Source organism: Rattus rattus, chromosome 7, assembly GCF_011064425.1.
Source record: "Rattus rattus isolate New Zealand chromosome 7, Rrattus_CSIRO_v1, whole genome shotgun sequence".
NCBI lineage: Eukaryota > Metazoa > Chordata > Mammalia > Rodentia > Muridae > Rattus > Rattus rattus.
In genome coordinates, this window is record NC_046160.1 from 117352711 (window position 1) to 117372180 (window position 19470).

Genomic DNA, 19470 nt, shown 5'->3' on the forward strand with positions numbered 1-19470 from the left:
TTTAAATGAAACAATTAATCACAAGATGATTTTCTGGGCCTGCTGGGAGTTCACCCCAGATTTTTTTGCACTATTATTAATTTGCATGTTGCCCTTGTCTAATTCTATGTAAAGTATGCTGATTTATTAGAATGTCTGCTCAACAGTAAGCTGATAATTGGATGCTCTTGAAAGAATGAGTTTTATCGATTTAGTCAATGACCACAGATATTACTGAAGTAAACCTCTTCACAGTGCTGGGGCGTATTTTGGCTATGATCAATGTTTCTGAATCTTCCCTCGTATTATCTTGTTCTGTTGTGTTGTGTTTGGCGCCATCTGCATTGATTTAAACCTACAGCAGATTTAATGTGCTAAATTCGTCTTGACACGAAGTTTCACTATTTTTTGAGGGATTCTAACTTCTTTGTTTATTACAGATTAAAAACCCTCCCTGTTCAGTCTTTGAACATAATCTATTTATCTGCTCTTAAGTCAATAGGTATCAGTAGTTGACAATAAGAAGAGTGAAAAATCAAAGTCATTGCCTTTAAAATAATTGAATTGTTTCTCTTTTTTCAAGCAAGTCATTGCAAGTGGGTACCTAGGTACTGTCTAAAAGATTTCCGAATGCTGTAATAACTAAAGGTCAAGTTCAAAATATTCCAGCTTCTCTCTTTGTGAGTAGAAATGGGCAAGCATTGGGCTAAGCAAAGAGCATACCCTGAGTCAGTCTTTAAAAATCATCTGTGCATTCTCAGAATGGCTGCTTTTAGGCAACACCATACTTTAAGAAGCACAAAGGAAAATGCCCTAGACCTAGTTCTAAGCTAAATATAGTCTATTTGTCAATATTCTGACTTATCGTTCATGAAGAAACTGTAGAACACACAGACTGATACCATGTTGTCAGAATGAGAAGACAAAGGAAAACACTGCACAGCTCACATGCACTAGAAGTACTTGATTATGTGTGATTTTTTATGTAATCCATTCTAATAGCCACAACGAAGTTCAGTTTCTTCACAGATATAATGAGAATAAGGGACACCACATTTTATTTTATTAAAAAAACCTAATATGTGCCAGCTGAAGGGATGGCTCAGCAGTTAAAAGTACTGGCTGCTCTCCCAGAGGTCCTGAGTTCAAGTCCCAGCAACCGTATGGCGGCTCACAACCATCTATAATGGGATTTGATGCCCTCTCTGGCATGCAGATGTACATGCCAATAGAGCACTCATATTAAATAAATAAATAAAATACTAAAAGGCTAGTATGTGTAAATAATATACATGTATGCACAAGAGGCACGGTCATAGCAAGTTCAGCAGGCAGCGAAGGGATTCCTTCTTTACATGCAATACATTAGGATACTAATATCCTCCTTGTGAGCAAGTGGTTACCTATTTCTTATGCATACTTCTAGGCATGTTCTTAATACATTGATAAATTTACATATAGTACATAGCACGTGTATATGTATACATTGCTATTTATACACTATAGATGTGCGCGTGCATGCACACACATACACACATATGTGTGTGATGTTATTTTTCATAGTATGCTCACCTTTTTCTCGTTTAACAGTGTTTTTTAACTGCTTTAGTAGCTCTGTGTATAATTACCTCATACTTAAATGCTGAACAACTGTCTGTTCTATGAGTACACCACAGGGTTTAAATCAGCCCTTCCCTCCTGGACATTTAGGTTGTTTTCAATCCTTTCTATATTGAATAATGTTTTTATAACTCCCCTTCTACATAGATTATATCTTACACATACAAGTATATCAGTATGTTACCCTCATAAATAGAACTTCCAGGCCAAGGGGCATATTGAATTGAATTTTGACAAGAATTGAAGATTTAACAATGGTGAAGGCACAAGATCCTGTTAATAAAGAGTAAAAACTTGTTTTTAACAAAATCTCAATTGCTTGATTTTATCAAAGAAGACTCGGAAGCCAGATGCTAGGGTGAAAACCCGATAGCTCAGAGAGGTAGAGAAAGCACCTAGCTGATCTTCCTCCTCAGCCAACATCTCAAATGAAAGGCCACTTCTCCTTTTTCACACTGTCTTAAAAACCCTTCCAATTGAAAGTCCCTCCTTTCTACTTCCTGTGTGTCTTTCTCTCTGACCTCCTGACTTCCCCCCACTCTCTATGGCTTTTTCCGATGTCCACTCCCTGTCCACTGGTTGCTTGCTCTATCTCTTGACTTACGGTTGACTTTATTTAATCTTGTTTACAATAAACAGAAAGCTCTTGGATGAAAGGTGTGTGACAGGGCTGGGCCCCACCACAATTAGAGAGAGGGTTTTCCAGCACACAATCTCAGGGTTCACAGTATGATCTTGCAACAGAATCAAGCTGTAGAGAAGGGATAGAGGCTGGGAACCAGACAAGAACATTGTCAAATCATCTTCCAAAGGTTGAACTGACTCATCTCTATGGTTTTGTGAGGCAGAATCTTAGTTTTTCCAATGTAATTAATGTTTAAGCAATTCACTCAATCTGGATGATTTTTGAGTGACTCTTATAACCAATGCAACATTACCAGGAACTGCTGGGGGTGTGGTAATAAAAGCACTATATTTAGATCACATACAATTAGCATTGTATTAGTCCTAATTAAGCCACAGGTCATCAACATTAAGGTCATGCAGGAGTCTACCTGTGTTGGTAGAAAAGTGACCGGAGAACAAACCTCTTCGGCTTCTCCTGTAATAAATAACATGTTCAATGCCTAGAGACGTTCCAGCAGCTGGGGAAAGGATTATTTCAGTGAACACTGAGCTGAGAACCAGGAGGATATAAAATGTTCTCTCCAGAGACAGGCTGTGAATATTCATATACTAACACTCAATTTTCTTGTTAATTTCTACTTTCTGTTTCCTAACATGTGGAATTTGGTCACTTATTAAATACGCAACACAAAGTCAAAATTATCAAAGGAAAGAAATGTAGATTTTTTTTTTTTATCATTTGGTCATTTAATTCAGGAACCTGAGGAAAATTGTCTCAGTCTGAATATTCTTAGACCATTATTATTGCTAAAATTTGCACATTTCATAATGTGGTAATTGTATTTAGCTAGCTGTCTTTTGTTTTGGAGGGCTGGGGTGTAGATACTTGCAAATGTAGAATTTAACACCTGAAGTAGTAATTATGTGTACTTAGAAATTACAGGGTAGGAATTGGAAACCGTAATGGAAAAGGCAGGTTATAGAAAATAATATGTAACATATAGATGTATGTGTTGAGTATTACGGGAATACAGAGCAAATGATGCTTGTGATGCCTCCAGGCAAAGTTACCAACTTTCTTAATTTTCTCCCGCCCCCCCCCCACCTCCAATTCATGAGGAACGAGGAAGCTAAATCACAGAAGCAGACAATGATTCCTGAACACCACGCTATTAACACTGAATTCAGTGCTGCCTCATATGGTCAAGTTGTTTGGGCTAAGCAGGGTCTAGAACTCTAGCTTCATATACCAAATAATGTCCTCAAAGCACATTAAATTGTCTGGGCTTCTACTCTTCTCCTGCATTCATACAATTCTGTGTTATAAACGTAGGGACTCGTGGTGACCAAAAAAAAACAGCCTGAAGTTTAAGGTAAGAATTGGCTAACCACAGGAACCAAGTCTGTATAGTTAAGGTAAAAAACAAAACAAAACATTAATACTACCTGATTTTCTGAAAAGAATGAATGCAGTAGCTTCTCCATGATAGTTGAGCATCTGACAGCTGGTATGTTGTAGGTGCTAATTGACTATTTGTTGAGTGAATTCATGAGTGAGCAGGAAGGATGTGCATTGCTGGCAAGACTGAAATGAGGAATCTCAGCCCAGGCAACAAGTGGTCAGCGTTTGTTGAAGCCTGGGAAAGAGGTTGTGTGTGAGTTATTAAGTAGTGCCAGTGATATGAAGACTGGATTCCATTAAGCCCCAGGCTAAAGGGTGAACAGTTAATTTCCTAGCTGTACTAAATAGTTATATCACATATCAGCCAAGGTGATATAGGCTTCTAGATCCCTTGGAAATCACCAAAGGGCAGAGGCCAGAAATCATTATAAGCTTGACTAAGGATACTGCTAATAAAGTAGGTCATGGTTTGTTTTGTTTTTTTTTTTTCCTCAATGCCAAGAAAATAATGTCACAATGAGATTGTCTGCTTTGACAACTTGTTTAGTATTAGATTCTAGCTAATCAGAGGATCTAGAAATATGCTAAGAGGTGGAAGTTTCTGGGATTTAATGATTGCCTGCTGAGCTGCATTTTCAGATTAAAATCTCAATGACTCACAGCCAGGAGAAGAACAGAGGGAGGAAGGAGGTGTTTAATGGTCTCTGGAAAGATCTTTACATAAGAAAAACCAACAACTGCTAAAGTTTTATTTGAGGAGAGTAAATGTGAAATTTTTCTGTGGGAAAACTGTCTGTATATACATTGTCCAAGAGGCAAGATCTGAAAACAATTTTACAATTTACAGCAGATTAGTTTGTCATTCCCTGGCTCAATGGTGGTCTCATAATCTAATTGCTAACCCATCTCCTGTCAGAATGAACTGGAGCACATATCCATCTCAGGGTCCTGACCTAAAATGAAGATGAATGCTCTGGTGCTGTCAAGCCTACAATCCTTCTAGGTCCTTCTAGGTGACGTTCACCCTTATTCCCAGGAAAAGCCAAATTCCCTTTGAAGTATTTTGTCCTGTGAACTAGACAAAATGGTTGTCTGGGGAGTCCGTAGAATCAGGGGCATGAGGACAGACCACCCCTATTCTTTTAGCATAACTTCTCTTCCACCTCAAAGCTTCTAAGTGAAGTGCTTTTCTAGAATATTCTCCCCGACTCTGTGCCCACAAAATGTAATGTAATAGACCAGGCTGTCACCTCCTGGAAAGGTATCAGTCATAGGCACATGGCAGTTCCCACAGGGAAATACTGAGTGTCCCAGGTGCACTTCCAAGTTTCCCTTTACGCCCTCTTGCTTAGTTCTTCAGGTTTCCTGTATTTCCAGTGTTGAAGGGCATTCTGAGGCAGGGGAGGAGAAGTTCAAGTTGAAGGTCACAGCCACAAGAAAATTGCCTTAGTCCACTTTTCGATGCTGTAACAGAATGCCACGGACCAAGCAGCTTGTAAATAGGTGTATTACTTGCAGTTCTGGGGGAGCTCAAGTTCAGATCAGGCTTATTTAACACATTCAGAGGTATACCTAATTGTTGAGAAGCTTAGGAGAGAAAAGACTGTATTTCATTTCTTTCTCATATGAAAGTCTCGATAAAACTGGTCCACAGAACTGTGTCCACACGTGCAATTCCCGCTCACATGAGGTGGGGGAAGGAGGATCACTGTTCAAGGCCATTACTTAAAAACAGACCATACAGGGAATGCTCAGTGGTTAAAAACACTGGGTGGTATTTCAGAGGACCACAGTTCCCAGCATTCATACTGGTTGTCTCACAACTGCCAGTAACTCCTGCTCCAAGGTATCTCATACCCTTTTCTGGCCTCTGAAGGTATCTGCATACATGTGCCATATACTTAGATAGACATACACCCATACATCTTTAAAAATACTAAAAATATCCCTATGGCATGCTAAGAGCACTGGTCCTTGTCAGGGAAAGATTAAAACCTTCACCTTTAATCTGTGCAATTGTTCACCGTCTTCTAAGTAAACACATGGCACAGAAACCTTTGCGCTTTTAACATCTTTGGCTTCTAGAACTATTATTTGGATGGAGGTTTTGGCTCTGAAGAATCTCACAGAAGGATCTGACTTCAAGCAAAAAAATGCAAAAAAAAAAAAAAAGTCTGACTCAGAATCTTTTGAGAATGGAAATCTTTTAAGGAAATAGATATAAAACCAAATGTGTCCCCATAGTGTGCAATGGAATACAGAATTGTCTGAGACCTACCTAATAGTGGCTGTGGGCTTCTGCATCTAAACCGAACCATCAGTGAAGAAACGTATTGAGTTCGTCATCAGAACAAAAAAAAAAATGTTAAATGCTACTACTATTCCTGAGTACATGCATTCTGACTTAGGGAAAACATGCTACGTCTGAAAACTGAACCATTTTCACGACAGTAGTTCCTGCTAGGGAAAGAGACAGAGAAAGGAGGTCTCAGTATATGTTTGCCTGCTCAGTATAATATACAGGTAAAACAGAAAAATGAATAGAGGTGTTCAGGTTAGAGTGCCCAGGCCATTTCTGTTTTGTTTAGATACCTTTGGTTCCATAGACTTCTGTGAGGGTAGGCATGCTTATCTCATATAACTACTGGGTGCCTAAAAAATTATTAGTTTGACTTGAAAAGCAGCTTAAACTTTTATTTAAATTATATGGCTAGTGGCTACCATAACGGATCATGTGGCTTCAGACCATGACGAATCCTCTCAATGTTCTGTGGCTTTCAATTTGGAAGAATCATCTGTTCGCTCTTCTATTATGAGTAAGAGTATGAGTACTAATAAATAATAATAGTGACATAAATATGAATAAATCCTGACTCTCGGTGCTATCCTTCAGATTGGAGAAGGACAAGTGAAAGTTACTGGGGCTGGGGGAATGAGTAGAGGAAAGGAGAAGGCCCCTGTTCACGCCGGTACTTTTGAGGTGGATTGTACAGAAAGGTCAGGATGTGGTTCGTCTGTGTCTATGAAAAGAAAGAGTCAAAAGCTCTCCAAGTTCTCATGGGGAGACTTTGGGTTTGGCAGCAGATTTGATAACTGAAGACTTAATTTCCCCAGTGACTCAACTGATACAGCAGGTTTTATCTTTTTTTTTTTAATTCAGAAAATTAAGAGTAAATTGGCCAGCTCAATAGACTTACCAACTCCAGTTAGATAAGTATTTACTGTGTTTATTAAGTTGTTTATATAGGATAATAATACAAGTGATTTAATAAAGATAAGACTTTAGATAAATGTCAACACACTTTCCACTCTGCAGCTGGTCCATTTCAAGCGGTTAAAATAAATTAAAAGATAAAACACTGCTCTCACACACAAAATGATCATTGTCCAAGGGAAACCTTTAAAATGGGAAAAATCTTCTGCTTTGGGGCACAAAGAGTATGTGTATGTGAGACACGCCTCTTTATAACCTATAGATTCTTTATGTAGAGGAAAGGGACAGAGAGCTGTGCTCTGTGGTGTTTGCCATAATGAGATACAATTAAAAAGTACTTACAGTTCATAGACAAGTATTAATGGCCAGTGTTATTTATGGCACAAATAATGGGGATCTTTGAATGAGACAAAATAAATGCTATTAATTTTGTTATTTATCTATTTTACATACATCAAGGCATAGCTACTGAAAGATTACCAAGCTATAAAATGTAGGTGCTGTCAGTAGAATTTAAATAACATAAAACAGATCTCTGCCCAACCTTCTCTGTTTATATTGCAATGTATCTACTTGTAGCTTCTTTAGTAAATGATCTGACATTTGAAAAATGTTGGAGAAAGATGCTAACAAAGAAGGAAGCAGTCTTTCCCGTGTTCTCTAATCACACCATTTCAGACTTGTTACCACCCCTAAGAGTATCAGAGCCTAACTCTACCATTTCATCATAGGGGTGTGTGTGTGTGTGTGTGTGTGTGTAGCATGTAACTTTCTTTTTCATTAAGGCCTGGAACATCGTGGTTGCCATGCAGTTGTTATTGAAAAGAGTATTTGAAACACTTCTCCAATTAGAGATGGTGGCCTCATAAACCCTTGGAGAGCTCTTGATGAAATCCGAACTGCTGGATTTTCTTGGAAAATACTAAGACTGTGTCATACTACAGGAAGTATTGCATGGAGGTGCAAAGCATGATGGGAATCAGGTCAAGTTTCTGGATTGGTTTGGGAAATGTTACTATACACCGTGTACCGTGTCTTTTAAATATCTGCTATACACTTACAGTGGACACTTGCTATTTCACACTCTGGGAGGAGATGCCCTTCTGTTCTAGGAACTGAGTAGCTGACGTTTGCAATCAGAGATGCAACTTGACGACTGACCACGAATCCCTCCAGTTCCTGGTACCCGTTTGATACAATCTTACCGTACAGAAGAGGAATACCTTCTAGTGGATCTTGACTCTAGCCTGAACTTGTGAGTTATTAAAGCCACCGAATTTGCCAGACATGGTATTGTGTGGCACAGAAAGTAGGACTTAGGGGTTGGGGATTTAGCTCAGTGTTAGAGCGCTTGCCTAGCAAGCGCAAGGCCCTGGGTTCAGTCCCCAGCTCCGAATAAAAGAAAAGGAGAAGAAAGAAAGAAAGAAAGAAAGAAAGAAAGAAAGAAAGAAAGAAAGAAAGAAAGAAAGAAAGAAAGAAAGAAAGAAAGGAAGGAAGGAAGGAAGGAAGGAAGGAAGGAAGGAAGGAAGAAAGAAAGAAAGAAAGACTTAACAGACTATGGTTTCTGTCTTTCCCAAAGGCCACAGAATTCATCCAGAAAAAAAAAACTTCTGCTTCCTGAAAGATGAAAAGGGGAAGCTGAGGTTCTGAGTTGACAGCCACATCAGATAGCTGATAGATGGAGGCTTCCTTGGACCTCCCAGGCCCATCTGGCCACCCAGCTGACTGCTTGGGGCCACCTGAGTCCACCCAGACAGAACGACAAGAGAAATTTTTCCATCCACAGTGTTCTGAAGTTTTGTCATGCAGAAAAGGGTGGAGACACAGCAGAAGCAGCTTTTGTTTGATTTTCTGATGAGACAGTCCAGCTGTATTGCTGACTTCAGATCTTTCAGGGTTTGGAAAGGCCTATACATAGAATGATACAATTAATTTAATGGTAAACGACACATATTTTAATAGTAAAGATATGATGTATTTAATTGGAGCAGTGTCTAAATGTAAAAGGGCAATTCCATGGTGTTATTGTTTACACATTTTTACCACCTTGCCATTTTGTTTATCTAAATGTATTTTGTATACCATACCTTTCTTGGCAGCAACTAAGGCTATTTTCTTTCAGTCTCAAGTCACCTGATGAAGGTCACCTGTAGAATGATAATACCAGTGATTGAGATTCAGATATTCCATTCACGGTGAAGACCCAACTCTTACATAACCAAGGGAGAACTATCTGTGAAATGCTTGCAACAAATATATACCTATACCTGCTTTGCAGTGTAAAATCGGTGTTTCAATCTTAACATCTGCAAAGTTTGTCCCAAGCAAAAAAATAAATAAAATAAAAAGAATGTGTTAAAGAAAGAGGTTAATGGTAAATCTTTCACTTAGAATTTTCAAGAACCTGTTTTCCCCATCTCTGGGGAGGGAAAGTAGAGGAAGGATAAGAAAGTAGTAATAAAGCTCCTTAAATCTTGCTGCAACTAAAAGAAAGTTTAAGAATTGATTGTGAACCTAAGCAGTTTTAAAATATGCCCATATTAATCAATATCTCTCCTAACATTGAAGCACTGTGAAGTTCCAACAGCAAGACTGAGTATCTTTTCACCAAGTTGTAGCTAACCAAAAGTGCTTCTCAATAATATATTTTCCAATTCCAGAGAAATAATAATCATATAAAAAATACAGTGGTCAGGAGGTTGGAAGAAAGAGCAGAAGATTGCAAGACTAGGCACAGAAGAGGACTGGCTGTTAAAGAGTCCAAAAAAAAAAAAATCAATAAATGGAGCTAAAAACTTGTCTGCTAAAGTCATTTTTCCACTACAGTAAGACAAATAGAGGTTTTTTTTTCCACCTTAAATCCTCATTTGACAGTATCCCAGAAGTGTCTTGGCTATTAATGCAGCCTTAGGGAAATGTTCAAAAAGTGGTTAAGATGCCGATGGTCTCTGCTCGAGATTCATGAGTCATCTGAACAGTGCGGAATTTAAGAGATAGTCAGTCCCTTCCTCACCTTTGAGGAGCTTCAGTTACTACACCGAAGACTCAATAAACATTCTTTCACTTTCAAAGTAGTGTCTCAGGGCACGGTTGCCAAACACTCTGAGTGGGTCTTCTGTGAGAAAGGGGTAGCAAGATTTAAATTTGTCCCCCATGTGCATCCATGCCTCCATGTCAGAGCCCTTCCCAAACTGGAATAGTTCAGAGGAAATGAATAGCCACCACAGTCATGCCATGTTAGAGGAGGGAAAGGGAATACTACTCATCAAGGAATCAGACCTGTTAGCGTTCTCTTCACATCAAGATTTGTGTGGTGCTAGGATTATTTTAGTTGGGGGAAATTGATGATCAGATAATCCTAGAATTACTTTTAAACAAATAGATATGTGGTGTTTGCATATTCTAGAACTTTCCATCTTGAGTTAGTTAAAGAAGGTTGGCTGGATACAAAGTAAACACACGTTGGGGTAATCTTCCTGTGCACCATATAAAGGCTGTCTCCACATTATTCAAATGTGGATTTCTGTACCAGCAGACTGCTGAGAACTGTCCAGGATTTTGGTATTGTGACTCTAATTGCTTAGCACCTGCCTTATATGTTGTAAACATTCTTCCCTATCACCTTCTGATTGGTTTAATAAAGAGCAGCCAGCTTCTTCTTAGGAGAGGAAAGGTGGGACATCCGGGCAGAGATAGGAACTCTGGGAAAGAATCAGGTGTGCGGGATTCACCAGCCAGACATGGTTACTCTCATAAAGGCTCCATGTTCAGTTTCCAGCACCTGCATGGCAGTTCACAGCATCTGTAATTCCAGTTCTTGGGGATCCAACATCCTCCCCTAGCCTCCACAGACACCAAGTTTGCAAGTACTATACAGACATACATGCAGACAAGATACTGACACACATAAAATAAAATAAAATAATAAAATACATGCATACATGTATATTATTGGACTATCTCAACCTGCCCAGTCCCAATATTGACACAGAGACTTAATTTATGAATTATGTAGGCCTTATAGCTAGACTTGTTCTTAACTAGCTCATATAACTTAATTAATGAATACTTCAGTATATACTTCCTGCTCCTTTCTCCAACTCCTCCTATGGCCTTCCCAAATTCATAATCTCATCTTTAATTATTATTGCTTTGTGTATATACATCTGTACATATGCGCAGACGTGTATATAAAACCCACTGAATCCACTTCGCTTTGCTCACACATACAGCTTTTGAAGTCACTAACTCAGAAGTGACTTGATCGTGTAGAAATTTTGTATCTGTGACCCATTCTTAGAGTGTTGGTTGGTGCTGAGCTTCACTGGCACAGACAGTACTATACAAATAAATATTTGTGACTGAAAAGTGAGTCTAAAATGTCTTATTGGGATAGGTCAGTCGGAGCTGGGCCTGGTGCCTCACACCTTTAATTTCAGCACTCGGGATGCTAGGTGGATCTCTCTGAGTTTGAGGCCAGCCAGGTCTACATAGCGAGTTCTAGGATAGCTGGTGCTACCTAGGGAAACCCTATCTTGACTAAGAAAGAGAGAGGGAAAGACAGAGAGAAAGAGAAAGAAAAAGAAAGATAAGTGAGGGAAGAAAGAGAGAGAAAGAAAGATGAATGAATTTGCATGTTGTGAATGATTTTCCATGAGTTTTTTTCATTATATCAAGGTAGTAGGTAAGATAAAAATTATTTAAAACATCTTTAAACACATAAAAAGTTAGGTTTAGATCTCTAATGTGAAAAAATATTGCTTTTTTGGTACAGAATTGTTGAATTTTAATTAGTTTTACTTCTTATTATAATGACCTGCTCTATGTCTATGGAGTTTATGTTAGGTGGTTTAAGTGCCACAGTTTTGTGGTCGTATATGAGTTTAAACTATGATATACAAAATGTGCTAGGCAATGTCCAATTTAATGAAATATATTTTATGGGTGAAGAGTTTCATTCAATTTCCTTAGGTGCCTTCATCACGTTTATGAGAACCAATTGATAAGCAGGCACAATATTACCCAATTAGCAACCTTGGCTTTATAGATCAGATGTGTTATGTCCTTTTAGATTTCAGTCTCTCGTCTCTTGTGGTCAATCATCTTTCAACACTGCACGCTCAAACGCGGCTTCAAGATGAAGAAGCCAGAATCACTGAATGCTTTAGATGCATGGCCAGTTGCTTTATGACGCTCATTTGTGAGACATTCAATAGGTCTCCATGACAATTGTGTATTCTGAACAATAATCTCACCAAATGAACTACAGTAAAAGTTAACTGATATATTAAAAACGTCACTGGGAATAATTTCCAGGTAAATACAAGAACAGTAAAATATTATAATTTGACTTTTTAATTATCTATCTTGAGTTTCTTTTTGTTTGTATTTGGTAAGAAAACAATATATTTTATTTAATAGAAGGGCAGAACAGACTTATATTTCATTCCGTTAAAAATGATTGTGCAACTTTATTAAAATAAAAGTAAAGTAAGCAAAATGAGAAAGTGGAAGACAGATGCAGTGAAGGCCTTTATATAAAAGAGCTCATTATCAATCCACGAAAAGCCACATCGCCTAAAATGTGAGCTAAGTATTCAATGTATTCATTGGTCAATTTGTTTAGAACTGAATCCTTTGCTAAATGGCTTTGTGATTGCTTGAATCTTTGTCTTGTCTTTCTGTCCCTCCCCCATTTTTATAACATTCTTAGAATCAAGGAGAAAAAAACTAAATGAAATTTGCCTACTGTTGCCTAGTCCCATCCTCAAATCCAGTCATGCATTGTCTAACAAGGACATTTTAGAAAGGCTTCCTTAGACAGTTTCACTGTGCAAACACTAAGGTATCTGACCTAACTAGGTCACGTAGTTTGATGTGGCCAATGCTGTATGTGAGGCCTGCCAGCCTAGGTGTCTAGAGTTCCGTCTGTTCTAAGGCATCTTTAACCTCTGGAGTTTAGGCTGTATCTTCAAGAGAGGCAAGGCCAGAACAATGTGGCTGGAGACTGGTAAGAAAGAAATACTACAGGGTGCTCAGAGAGAGAGAGAGACTTAGAGCTACCTCCCCAGAGGGGAAGAGCTGTGCTCTGGGAGTTAACAGTGGGAATGTTATTCCTGGGCAGTGACTTCTGGTTGAGTGAGGTGCCAAAGATTATCAGCAGTGAGAGAAGGTTCATAGCAGAAGTCAATTTAAGCCTACAGCTCGATCTTGTAAGAGGAGCATCTCCACCTATCATCAGAGCACAGAGCATCATTTACTCTTAGTGTATTCTAAATTGTGTGTGCATTAGTTTTTAAAAGCCCTAGTGTTTACCAATTTTATTTTGAGACTTTTAGTCATTTGATGATAAGATGTGATTTTTGTAAGCATGAAAATGCAAATAAAAGACCATGCCAGTGATAATGGACCACAGCTTTGATTCTGCCACTTGGGAGGCACAGCTAGGTGGATTTTGGAGTTTGAAGGTAGCCTGGCTTACAGAGTGAGATCCAGAAAAGCTAGAGCTGCGCAAAGACACCCTGCATCATCATCAGCAGCAGCTTCTTCTTCTTCTTCTTCTTCTTCTTCTTCTTCTTCTTCTTCTTCTTCTTCTTCTTCTTCTTCTTCTTCTTCTTCTTCTTCTTCTTCTTCTTCTTCTTCTTCCTCTCCTTCTTCTTCTTCCTCTCCTTCTTCTTCTTCTTCCTCCTCCTCCTCCTTTTCTTCCTTCATCACCACCTCAACCACCACCATCAACATCACCATCATATGAATCTAAGTTTTCCTTCTAGAATCTGTTTCTGATTAATCTTTGTATCTTCCCAAGAAGTCTAACGCCTTGTCTTAAACTTCCTATGCATTCAGTATATGCCAGTTATGCATAGGCCAATAGTCATTTGTTTTTAAGTTTCCGAGATGTCCTTAATATTCATGAGTAATTGACTATGTGAGCTGGCAGAATACTTTCTCAAAATGCTTCAGAGTGTGAGTGGGAACATAAGTAAGTGGTGGGCAGGATATGCCTTGTGCATCTGCCTCTTTACAGGCAGTTGTCCCGAGCTGTACTGAAGTGGGTTAGGAAGGGGCTGTCATGAGCCTTCGTGAGAGACAAAGCAAGGGCAGGGATACAGCTAAAACTTGAGAAACACAGCCCCTCTTCCTATCTGAATCAAGACCCAATTCTAAAACAAATAAACAAGCAGTAAATGAAATAGCATATTTTAGTTAAAAATTCTTGGGGTTCAATCAAGCAGTGACAGCGTGGTCAGAGGAAAAGTTCTCTATGTCAAAGCACTGCCTCCTCTCATTCCACAAAATGGAACCCAGGCCGCAGAAACAGCTTTTTCTTCTGTGGTTTCTTAATCCTCAGATGAGCGGAATGTTAATATTGAAAAGAAAGGCAATTCCAAGAGACAATGAAAAATGAAATTACCTTAAAATAAGTTTGCTTTCTAATAATAAAAATATTCCTTATGAGAGAATCCAAGGAGAAAAGCTGTGGTTGGCGTCACACTGAACCATCTCCTCACTACCCTATTTGCCGGGGTCCTAATAGCTGTAAAGTTGTAAAGTTAAACCAAAAGAATATAGTTAACCAGAAAGTGTTATTTTTCTATTATGTAACAATATTACACATGTACTCTCCTTGACCAACAGCAAACTCATAAGGCAACTGAGAATACAGTTAAAAATCTATGTAGCATGGATACAATATTGTATTATTACTATACATTATTGTATGGCTGTTGCCATGGCCTGGAGCCTGTTGAGCTGACTAGAGTCTGTGCAGTATATTCAGGTTCCCAGTTTCTGGGAGCTGTCACTTATGCTTGGGGTGGGAGGGGCTTTGGTGATGCAGCTGTCTTAGAGTCATTTCTGCTCCTGTAAATAACCCCTCACCCACATTCACGTAAGTAATCATAATATTCTTCAGTTCGTGAAGTTGAACATTAGTGCAATCATTACTTTGCTCCCTTTCTGGGATGAGGAAGTGTGTGTGTGTGTGTGTGTGTGTGTGTGTGTGTGTGTGTGTGTGTGTGTGTGTGTGTATTCCCAGGAAAAGTCTGTCATACAATAAATGGATAGCCAGTACGTAGACCTAGCCCATCCTGGAATTCACAGACATCCTCCTGCCTCCCATGTACTGAGGCTAAAGGCGTGCAGTTTCTATTTGATTTCTTTGTCATTCTGATGAAATAATAAAGGGATTATTCCTTTATTATTATTCCTTTATTATAGTGGAACTTTCTACACAGTTTATTTTAGACTGAAAAAAAAAACTTTTTCCATTTAATTTATATCACAGAGTAACCACCTAGAATTTCCCTTGGAAAAAAAAACTCTCAATAGTTAATAATAGTCTTCAAGCCCTCGTGAGTCTGAATGTTAAAAGCTGTTAATCCTAACTCATCAGACTTCCTTTGTTACAGTGTTGGGGATTGAACCCAGGATCTTCTGCCGCAGGAGTGCTCCACCACTGAGCTGCATCCTCAGTTACACTGTTTCGTTTTAACTGTGTATCCACATCAGGATACTTTCTTCCCTCTGACTCACCAGAAGAAGAATTACACCTCAGCCTTGCCTCTCCACTCCTATTGATTGGTATCATATTGACTTTTATCACAATAGCACCGAATGGCTGATTCATATTCAGCTTGTGGACATCATCAGCTTACTTCCTATTTTATTCGTTCGTTTTTGCTTCCCCTATTACATGTTTGTAGTATCTGGTAATTTTATCAGGGTATATTAATCTATACTTCCTTGATTTGATATTTTTTGGGCTATTCCAATGGTCAAGTGTTAATGGATTCTTATGAAGAAATATGGGAATATTTAATAAAGCCCTGTTATCCGTACTAAACTAAATATCATATTGCTTGTGCAAAGCCTGCCTGTTTTTTTTAAAGAAACTGTACAATGTTTGTTTACGTGTGTGTGTGTGTGTGTGTGTGTGTGTGTGTGTGTGTGTGTGTGAATTATCTCCATTCACAGTGTGTTATATATGTGTAGTAGCTCGTAGGAGATGCTGAATAAATGTTTATTAAGGGTAATGACCACTGGCTGTTGTGCACAGAGGCCATTTCAAAGGCTAGCAGAAATCACTGATTTTTAAAAAGCATCCTTTGGCCCATCTTTCTTTGCCATTTACATTTAAACAATAAGGATGAAAAACTACAAGCCAAAGGGCTTCTGTTCTCAGTGAATAACTGAGATGGTGTTTTGGTAGCACACTCACAAGGTTTGTGGAAATTAACTTCACACCAGGAACTCTGTATTGAAATAGATGGTCTGAGAATAATTCCTCCCTTTGAGAAGGGTGAGGGATTAATCTGCAGAAATGTTCGTGCTAGAGCTGTGCATGTGTTGAAATTTGTCAGGGAGAAGATAAATGGGCCCTCCTTGACAAGTAAATCTCACCATGGCTAATCCCTCGGGAAGGCCAGGGAATTGTTATGGTAGCAAAAGCAACCTGGGAAGAGGAGGCTCCACCACGGTTTCTGTGGAAGGAGAAAGGAAGGGAGGTGAGCCTGTATGAGACACCGGACGTGTTTTTATCTGCGCACACATTATAGATGGGACACCACTCTAGCTATATTGGAGTGTTATCTTTGGAGGATCATTTGCATAATTTAAAATGAGAGGCACGCTTAATGATGATATGACAGTTACCTGAATCATGTCTGATAGGAAGAGATGTTTGATCAGATCTTTAAGGTGTCCACTCAAGTGCTGGGGCTTAACCCTTTAGCTGCTGACTCAGGAGGAAGCGAGGCATGTGAAGCTGCTTAGGAGGCTGAGAGAAGTTCCAATTTTCTAACAAATCTAACAAAACGTGTGGCTGTTCTGATGGGACCTATGTACATCCTAGCCTTCATTCTAGGAAACAAAAATCATTTAGTTACTTATCAAGAAAAGGACATTTCTTCAAAGAGAAAACAACTATTAAATGTTATGAAGTGTCCATGGAACGAGGTACTTACTCTTGCCAGATTTAGAAAAACAAAATAAAAGCAAAACCAACCAATCAAGCGAACAGACAAAAAGACCGAAACTGAAAGAGCCTCAGATTTGAATATCATGTGAGTACAAATGTCTTTAAACTCAGAGTCTATATGGAGAAATAGACAACCCAAAATTAAATACATAGAACAAGAAATAAATCTGTGGGGGTTGGGGATTTAGCTCAGTGGTAGAGCACTTGCCTAGCAAGCGCAAGGCCCTGGGTTCAGTCCCCAGCTCTGAAAAAAAGAATAAAAAAAAAAGAAAAAAGAAAGAAAGAAATCTGTGTTATCTTGTAAAGGTTATATGAAAGAGAGAAGAAAGGTTTGTTCAGCAAACTCAGTCCATGGAGATGGCCTGTGCATACTGACTAAGACCACTGTGGAATTCCAAAGGCATGAGGAGACACTGTCTACAGAGTTATAAAACCACAGGGCTTGAACTTTGCACTCACTACAATACTTGGGAAGGAATACCGAGAAGCTGCAAGGTGACACTCACTCTTAGGAGTTGGGCCACAACTTGGACATGTGAACTCAGTCATCGTGAGGCAGCATCAGAGCATTGCCAGTCTGTGCGACACACTGAAAGATGTGCTTCCAAATGAGAAAGAAGACTGGGTGAGCAAGAAGGTGGGCTCTAGATGGTGGTGCCTGAAGGGACAGACACTAAAAACTTACCATGTATCTTGCTTCCTCTAAATAGGGGAGAGGAAAATAACTCATTTGTGTGATGGTTTTTATATGCTTGGCCTGGAGAGTGGCACTACTAGAAGGTGTGGCCCTACTGGGATAGGTGTGTATCCCAGTAGGGATGGGTGTGGCTATAAGACCCTCATCCTAGCTGCCTGGAAGCCAGTATTCTGCTAGCAGCCTTCAGATGAAGATGTAGAACTCTCAGCTCCTCCTGCACTATGCCTGCCTGGATGCTGCCATGCTCCTGCCTTGATGATAATGGACTGAACCAATGAACCAGTAAGCCAGCCCCAATTAAACATTGTCCTTCATAAGACTTGTCTTGGTCATGATGTCTGCTCACATTAGTAAAACCCTAACTAAGACAGTATACAAGGTTTTTTTTCTTTTTAAATTATTTACTTGTTTATTTTTATTTTTATTTTTTTTGGTTCTTTTTTTCGGAGCTAGGGATCGAACCCAGGGCCTTGCACTTCCTAGGCAAGCGCTCTACCACTGAGCTAAATCCCCAACCCTTGTTTATTTATTTATTCATTATATATATACTGTCACTCTCTTCAGATACGCCAGAAGAGAGCACTGAATCCCATTATAGATGGTTTTGAGCCACCATGTGGATGCTGGAAATTGAACTTAGGACAGCTGGAAGAACAATAGTGCTCCTAACCACTGAGCTGTCTCTCCAGTCCCTATGCAAGGGTTTGGTAAATAACATTAAAATGCAGTTCTATTACGTTCAAAATTGTGAGCAAGGGTATGCGGTAGGCTGAAGGTCACATCAACGCTACTGCCATTTTTAACTGGATTTATTTTTTGTGACTAGGGTCAGCACTACACACTATTGGGTATTCCCATGATATGCTGGTAGCATGTTGTCTCCTGTTTATGACAATCAGATGCCCTCAGGAGGACAGATTCTCCCTTAGTTGAGAGGTGCCTATCCTGGTAACATCAGGACAGAGATCCCTAGTAGTATCTATGTACAGCAGAGGTTGGGGGAGTTACCTAATGACTCACAAAAATGTGAGTGACTGTGTTAATGTCAAACATCTGCTACATGCAGAAAGCCTTCCTATCTAATCACCATCATAGGTATCAAATCTATTGATAATTGGCCCCACCCCAGAGATGATGGTTTGATTTGTCTCAAGAAGGCCCCGGTAACTTGACATTTCAAAAGACTCCAAGAGGGAGTGGGCAAAATGACTAAGCAGGTAAAATCACCTGGCAGGCAGGCCTGACAAGCTGAGTTCAGTCTTTAGAACCCATGCAAAGAGCTAGACGTGGTGGCACACATCTATAATCCCAGTGAGATGAGAGGCAGAGGCAGGAAATTCATCATGAAGCTTGAAGGCTGGCCAAACTGCAGCAGAGTAGAAATAGGAGATCGTGCACACACATACACAATGATAATAACAATAACAATAAAATAGTAGAACAATTTGTTTTCAAGGTAAAAAAAATGCTCTAAGAAATTTATTATGTTGAATCTGGATGCTCAAACTACAAGGAACATGAGAATACCTGGAGATCTTGTGACATGGACTGGTATGTTTCAGTTGGTGTGGAGCCCCAGAATTTACATTTCTCACTAGGAACCAGATGAAGCTGGTCTACAAACCACCCTTTGGGAGGCACACTTAGAGCCTCACTCCTGGCCTAACTCTGATCCTGCAGTTCTACTTCCTAGAGGAAGGGAACATGGCAACCAGGACACAATGGACTAGTGAGCAGATGCACGTAGCCTTGGTTGTTTAGTTCCTTGTCCCATTGCTGACAGGAATGTAAGGCAGCTGCTTACAATGTGTCCTGCTCAGGAAACAGAGACGTCCTCTCTATTGAGTTAGCATGTATCCTCTGCCCACAGAATGGTGCTGCCCATGGGCAAACTGAGTCTTCGCCACCTCAAGGAAACCAACCTGGATAATTCCTTCCAAGCCATCCCAGAGGCT